Genomic DNA, 8,091 nt, shown 5'->3' on the forward strand with positions numbered 1-8,091 from the left:
GATGTCACTGGTTATCAGAGGCTGCCTGCATTACATCGACATCAACACACACACACACACACACACACACACACACACACACACACACACACACACACACACACACAAAATAGGCGAACTCTATTTTAAGAGCTCAGAGACGCTGTTTCATGTCCTGTTTGAACCTTTGCCTCATTTTAAAGATCTTGGTTTATATTTGGAAATGATCAGAATTTAGTTTCAAATGTCACAAAACGGCTGGAGGCCGAGCACCAAAAATCAACGTGCAGGAAACCCAAAGCGGAGGCTGAGGAAGGGGTTTAACAAAGGTTTATTAACTAGCACAAAAATGACGTTTATGATAGTACTTGACTTAAAGCTTGACACATGGGGCGTGAGGGTCTTGGCCAGGGGAGAAGGATAAGCAAGGGGACAGGTCCAAGAAAGCAACGGCAGCTGCTGGTGATTAGGTACGTACTGGAAGAGAGGAGAGCAGTGTTAGAGCGGTAGCCAAGGAGTTCTGGAGAGGGTGGAAGCTATGAAAATATTCGTCTTACTGTGCAGGTGGGAGATGGAAGCGTTGAAGGAGAGGTGGTGCGGTCCAGGTGGTTTTGGTGGTGTGTGACAGCTGTCCTGAGCGGTGAAGGGCCCGAGGTGGTGTAAGGGCAGGAGGGCAGGCAGGTGAGGCAAGGAGATGATTCTGAAAGCAGGCGGGTTAACCAGATTTCCAAGACGAGAGGTTCAGTGTGATGGAATTTCCAGGAGTAACTAGAACACAAGATGCAAGGTTAGTAGAGCACTTGAGATTCATAGACATGAAGCATGAGGCCTGGTTACCAACATAGGGTAGTGGACGAACTGGCGAGGAAGCAGCATCAGCAACCAACCTGATTGCCTCAATCAGCTTCAGGTGAGGGAGGCTGTAGGCCCTGCCCATGGGTGGATACCAGGGAGGTCCAGACCTTCAGTGGAATTTTACAGCCACACACCCAGACCGTGGCTGTCTCCCAATTCAGGGTCTGCAGCCTTAAAGTACGCAGCCTCAACGATCCTCAAGGGCCGCGTACTCAAAGACCGCTAAGGCCGGAAGTGCGAGGCTTGTGAAGTGGGACGGTCTAGCCTCCGTTGCGCTGCCCAGGTTGCCTAGCAACCATGATACTAACAGCTGGAAACGTGTCATACAGCTGTGTTTGACAGAAATGAAGGAGAAAATCTTTTGTTCATGTGTTTGTTTGTTTCTACATGAGCTTTGATCATTCTCTGTAAGATTAAGCTCAGCTATTGGACGGCGTATATTTTAAAGCAGTGGTTCTTAACCTTGTTGGAGGTACCGAACCCCACCACTTTCATATGCGCAGTCACTGAAAAATAAAATAGGATTTTTTTCAAATTCAAGACATAGATATGTTTTTACTGGTGCACAAAATGAGCCGTGCATGTCACGGTGGAGGCTCTGCCGAACCCCTGAGACCGACTCGCCGAACCCCAAGGGTTCGATCGAACCCAGGTTAAGAACCACTGTTTTAAAGTAAAGGCTTTAAAACCAAGTTAGTACAAGCGTCACTAATGTCACATGACTTTGCCGACATGTGGCCAACAGCAATGTTTAATGTTCTTCGTTATTAAACATTTGCACATAAATAAGTGACATCATATTCAGTACTTACTTAAAGTTTAAAGTTTACTCTTCGGCCGCCCCTCATCCGCCGTTTTTTTTCGGCAAAATTATCCACACCCACCGCCGCGCTATGCATTCTGGGATATGTTGGGCCACGAAGTCTACACTGCCACAGCCTTAAAATTCAGGGAAATGAAGGACGCATTTGAGGGACGCATTTCGAGCAGCCTTTGAATTGGGACAGCCTTCGGCGCGTCGCTGTGACGTAATCGGCCTTGAAATGCGGCCTTTAAGGCTGCAGACCCTGAACTGGGAAACAGCCCATGACACCAAACAGACTGAAAATGATGACTTGAGAGCAACAGACCAGTCTCAGTAAGGCCATAACCACACACACACACACACACACACACACACACACACACACACACACACCTCAGTTGATCCCCAACAGATGGAAGCTGGAAATCAAGCGGCGTTGCAGCTGATGTGACATTTCAGCTGACAGCGAAGAGGTGATGAGTGGCGGCGCCGTCGCCTTAGCATGTGTGACGCTGAAGAAGAAAATCCTCCAGTGTCGTCCACGCCGCGTTGTTTCTTCTACAAACAGCAGCAGCAGCTGATGAAGGCTGTGCTGAAGACATGTTTGCAGATGTTTGGACAGCTGCCTACATTACAGGGTGGCTCCTGGTAATTTAATGCAAGCTCCTGGATGGATGCTTTGACAGTTATTAATGAGCAAAGCACCAGAAAGCCTCTGTCACGTGTTCGCTTCATGGCCATCGCCATCTTGGGTTTCTGGAACTAGAATTGACCATATTTAAATCTGTCGATTTCAAAGACATACGTCCCTTTTGCTCATCGGCAGACTGACTCCAACGTGTTGCCGATGTGTTTTCAGACGGCAGTTATTTGCAGATCTTTGCTAACCTGTCTGAGAGCGACTGCAGTCAGTCTGAGTCAGACCAGGATTTTGGAGACACGATGGACAGTGGTCTCCCGGAGGTTGTGGGTCCAACACCTTCATCTCTGGACCATCAGCTGGCCTCCACAGTTACTTGCAGTCAGACTCCTCCTCACAAGGAAGATGCTGTCCTGTGTTTACTGCAGTGTGACTGAGCCACATGGAGGTGACTCACTTCACTTCCATGATTCCAGATTTGATTCCCTTCAAGTCTCTGATAAAAACTTAAAACCACAGAGATTCATTTTCAGGATGTTTTTCACATCCTCATCATCACTTTCACGCGCCATCCTCCTGTGGTTCACACACACACACACACACACACACACACACACACACACACACACACACACACACACACACACACACACACTCTTTAAGGTAAAATTCCAGCACATCTTGTAACAGCTTCTTTGTGATCAGCAGAGTTTACAGTGTCTAAGGAGAGCTGAGGCAAAATGAAAAATGAAGAAATTAATACATCTGATTAATATGACACCAAAAGTTTCAATGTAAATAATGATTATTTATAATATTATATGAAATTATATCATATAAATATATAATAATTAATTATAATTAGATATAAAATATTTATGTTTTAATTTCCTTCAGTATTTACTCCACTTTTCTGAAATGTACATTTTTCATTTTACTGAACACATCGAGAAATCATCACAAAGGCAAATAAATAACAAAGTGAAGACGATTAAAGGCTCTCTCTCCTTTACATGCATTTGACCTCTGAATCACTTCTTTCTTTCTTGGTCCTCCAAGGATCCGAGCTGTACACCCGACCGTCTCCTGCCCAGCTAGATGGTCCTGTCTCTACATGCTGGATGCGTGGCAGACTGTCCCGCGTGTATCGTGAGACAAGTTTATTAAAGTCTTTTGTCCAAACAGTGACAGGATTGGTCCAAATTTGATCAAGCTCCCACACAGTGACCACCTGATGGCTCAAAGTCGAGGTCAAGCTGGTCACTTTAGAGCCGAAGGAGCTCGGCTTTAAATCTCCTCGTGTCCAGTTTTTGGTAAACCTGAATAACTCGTCATCTTTCTGTGACTCTGAGTTATTAATGGTCAGATCAGCTGCTCTCAGCCTTCTGCATTATTTCCACTTCACGCTGCAGCGGCTCAAACTGGGCCCTCAGATTTCACCGTGCTTCGGTCTTTATCGATCAGCTTTCATCTCCTCGTCTTGGTCTTCCCGTACGGTCTGATCTGTTCACCGGCAACACGGCGCAGCTCCCGATCACGGCTGTTTCACGCTGCTGGCGGGAAGGAGGTCACAACTCAGCGGAGTCGACTTTAAGGAGCAAAGAGCAGAAGGTAATCCTGCTGTCTGTAAATGTATTTTGATGAGATGCTGTCTGTGCATTTGCATGCAGTCGCTGACTGACTGCACAGTGTACTGACCTTGTAAATATCAGCAGGAGAACGCTTTGTGCCTGAGCGGAGAAATGATGGTTTGGAGGGTTTGTCAGCACCATGGAGATGCAGAGAGGCCGGTTTGACTTCCTGAGCCTCTGTATGCAGATCCACAGCTGGCTAACAGCTTCGGTTGAGCCCATGAGCATCAAAAACAGGGCGGGGCCACACCGGGGTCCAAAGTACTTTTGTTACCTTATGACGAAGCAGCTGCTGGAAACTCTGAGAGGAACATCTGCAGAGAGATGGAGTCCCATCCAATGTTCCCTCTAATGTTTCATGTGTCTGAGCGAACGCACAAACTCCCTGAGCGTCCCTTGGACCACTGTGAGCAACAGCAGACGTGTGCACTGTGGTCACGCCAGCATCGAATCCATCCAAGTTACATGTTTATTAAAGTAATCAAATTACAGCATTTATGTTAGACTACTTTTAATTAACTGCTTCAGCCCACTTAAAATGAAAATTTAAAACAATCTTGTTGATGACCTGCAGCATGTTAACACTATTGGAAGGAAAAATAACTTCAACTCCAATTTTGAAAACACAACTTTCTATTTTTTTATTTTCTTTTATATAAAGCTGTGACTGTATTGTGAGTCTGTGGTCTGGGAGAGAGTCTGTAACTCTGTCTGCAAATACAGTAAATAATGACCAATGTTGGGCAGTTAATTATATAGTTACTTCAAAAAAATAACTGATTTATGCAAACAACAACATTTTTTGCAGCTGTTTACCTAAAAATGCAGCCAAGGCGTTTTTTAAACAAACACTTCAAACTATTTACAGAACAATCAGCTGTTCTGCATCAAATCTGATGCCACACAAATTATTTGTGTAACTCCAAAAATAATTTCTGTCCACTATGAGATGAAGGAGAACAACAGCCTGATACCTGCAGGCCTGACAGCAGCAGATGTATCACTGCTGTAACTCCTGTAACACTCAGCAGGCGCCTCATTGTTCTGACACACAACAAAACTATACTTAATTTTAATTTCAGTTCAGGTTAGATTTTTTTTGTTCGCCACGCAGATTTTCTGTGCGCAGAGATCGCGCCAGCACGCACGCAGCTTATAGGGGACATTGGTCCCACCCATCTCCAGGACATCACCTCGGTGTGCCCTGCAGTGACCTGTGAGGCTGAGGAGGGAAGATTTCGACTTCCGTTTAACCGTGAACAATGAAGTTGAAGGCGTCAGTCGCACACGCAGCATGCCAGCAGACGGCCTCGAGGGTAACAGACAAAACCACGAGCTGCTTTCTCTCCTTGCATGAATATTTTTCCTGCTTAACTCCTGCTGCACGGAGCAGGAGACAGATGGAGCAAGGACTTCTGGGAAATGCTGTTTTTGCCATCGCTCCTGCGAGATAAAAAGATGAATGTCCTCCCATCAGCTCATCTCCTGAAACAGCAAATGCTGCGTTTCTAAATCCTGAGCGTCGTCAGCCAATTTCTCCGACAAATCGTTCTCTTAAACTTATCTGAGCTCATTACGAAGGTCCGAAGCCAGCGCTGACATCAGCATCGTCACCACAGTGTGTGTGTGTGTGTGTGTGTGTGTGTGTGTGTGTGTGTGTGTGTGTGTGTGTGTGGCTGTCCTGCAGAGTCGAGGTGAATAAATGTGTTTTTAATGAATCCACTTTAACTGTTATTGCACATCATGAGGTGAGTAAAGCTGCAGATAGCGCTCCACAGTGAGGATCACTTATTAATGAATAACTGGGAGTTTAATGAAATCTGCTCAGCGCTCATTGCTGCTTATTACAAACAAATGCTGCTGAGTCATTTCTGGGGTTTCCTGCGCCCGTCTACAGGGACGCCCCAGCTCTCCTCCAGCCAGCTGAGCCGAGCGAGGCCTTGAAAGTTAGTGAAAAGTTAAAACACGACGGAAAACATTGGAAATCATGAAGCAGCGAGCGGCCTCTGCTGTGTGAAAGATCTCAGGGCCAGTTTTAAAGCAGGAATCATCACGTTGCTCTTTTCCAGCAGCACCGGATCAACAAAATGACACTCGGTGGAGGTTCATAGACGAGTTGGAAGCAGACGTCTCAGCTCACGCTCCGGTGCCCGCCTCCTCAGGCTCAAGGAAGAGCTCCTGCCCCAACTGGAGGATTTTCAGAATCTTCTTCATGAGTCAGAGCAGCTGCAGATCAGCAGAGGGACTGAAGCAGCATCTTCAGTGATGTGGACCTGCTGTTGATGATGACGGAGTTAACCCTGGAAGTGAGGCTTCAAAACAGGAGCAGGTTTGGGACCCCCTCAGAGCCCCCCTGGTAGAGCAGACTGTCTCTGCTCCTCTCATTTGTTCTCTTTTCGGGGACATAATAACTGTTATTTGAAGATGATAGTGTGGAGAGCAAAGGGCCACGAGGTCAGAGTTCAACTCTGACCTCGTGGTATTTGGCCGCCGGCTCACGTCAGTTGTTCTCTGAACTTTTTCTTTCCTCTGCCTTTTCATCTGTGGGGGCGTGGCTAACTCCACCCTATTAGCATACTGAGACGGGTTTTAGTGAGTCATTAATGAGGTGGTTCATTAGTGAGGGCGACGGCAGAGTGAATCCCCCTCTCCTCTCTCTGAGATGCTTTTACTGCTTTGAGCCCTGAAGTGAAGAAGCCATTAGATGTGCAGCAGGTAACTTTACCATCATTTATTTTGAAGGACGACTGCAGAGGAGTCCTCCGCTTCACTGCTTTATGGATCTGAAATGCGGCGACTGCAGCGGGGAGGAGGAGCTCTGAGCTGGGAGTTATCGTCAGGTATGAATGGTTTAATGTGGGCGTGCACAAACACGTGTCGTGGTGTGGCAGGTGTAGGTGGAGTCAGCTGTCACACTCACTTATATTAATGTCACAAATGGGAACATTTTTCAGAATTCAGATTCTGAAAACCAGCCGAGGATGATGAGGGGCCGAAGGACGAGGACACACACTGAGGTCAGGATGAAGAGTGGGCTGTCAGGACGCTGAGTTACAGCTGAGAGGTGATGATGAGGAGGCTCAGGATGATTCTTCCTCTGAGATATTGTTTGTGGACACAGATGTCAGTTTGAATGTGAGGTTAGAAACTGGGCACAGGTTAATGTTTAATATGATTGGTTGGTGGAACCTTGTCTCCGCCCCTATGAAGGTTCATGAAGCTGCATTCTCCGAGGAAGAGTGGCGAGCTGAGCCGAGCTGAGCTGAGCTTCCTGCTGAGCGTCCATCAGGATTTGGCTGCTTTATTTCCCCTAAATCTTCAGCAGCTGGATGAAAAAGTTGAGTCTGCAGATTTCAAACTGGGAGGAATTAATCACTGTAGCCACACACACACACACACACACACACACACACACACACACACACACACACACACACACACACACAGAGAGCATCATGTGTGTGTCTGTGTTTAACTTCACTGAAGCTCAATAACCACAGAAGAAGAATGAACCCCAGAGCTGCTGTTTGTCAAGCAGAAACACTTAAAGTCAACTTCTGACAACGATGATGATTTTTATTCTTTCTTACTCGTGTGTGTGTGTGTGTGTGTGTGTGTGTGTGTGTGTGTGTGTGTGAGTGAGAGCATAAAATAAAGTTTGGAGACAAAAGTACACAGTGTATTCTTGAAGGAAAAAAATTAAGTGAACTCCTCCTGCTCATTTCCAGCTCTTGATTTTTACTTTTGGTCAGCTGTGCATAAGTTAATAATAACCCTTCTTTAGCCAACACCTTTAGTCCCTCCCCTTTTAAAGGGAAACAAAGCTTGGACGGTAGGTGGGTGGGGCTATTAGGACCACATGAAACACCTGAGCTCACATGTTTAATTTGAGCGCCCGCCAAAGGAACCGCAGATCCAAAACAGGAAACCGTCTGAGGAGCGCTTCCTTCAAGGATGAAGCACCAGCTGATTATTTGAGCTAATGATGAAATGCTCCAGTTTCCCACAGACAGAATCAGCCAGGAAGCCTACTGTACATGCAGGCTCCAGGTTGCCATGGCGACAGAACTCATCATTAGAAACAGAGTGGGCGTGTCCAGAGTCACACTTACCTTTTAAACATGTGAAGGGGGGACGGTTGGTGGATCCTCTGCCTTAAACACACCGTTATCTCTGACGCT

General features: G+C 46.4%; 1 long non-coding RNA gene across 1 annotated transcript; it reads right to left on the reverse strand.

Annotated features, from left to right (window-relative positions):
• Positions 1–302: 302 nt before the first annotated feature.
• On the reverse strand, positions 303–8,087 carry LOC146704048 (uncharacterized). The gene is made up of 3 exons (XR_014922058.1): positions 8,023–8,087; positions 537–747; positions 303–456 (listed from the first exon to the last, which is right to left on the reverse strand). It is a non-coding gene; the product is annotated as an uncharacterized LOC146704048 (long non-coding RNA).
• Positions 8,088–8,091: the final 4 nt, after the last annotated feature.

The sequence above is a fragment of the Copadichromis virginalis genome, linkage group LG8 (assembly GCF_057382275.1).
Source record: "Copadichromis virginalis isolate Kocher_CV1m ecotype Utaka linkage group LG8, C_Virginalis_male_GT1.1, whole genome shotgun sequence".
Classification (NCBI taxonomy): domain Eukaryota; kingdom Metazoa; phylum Chordata; class Actinopteri; order Cichliformes; family Cichlidae; genus Copadichromis; species Copadichromis virginalis.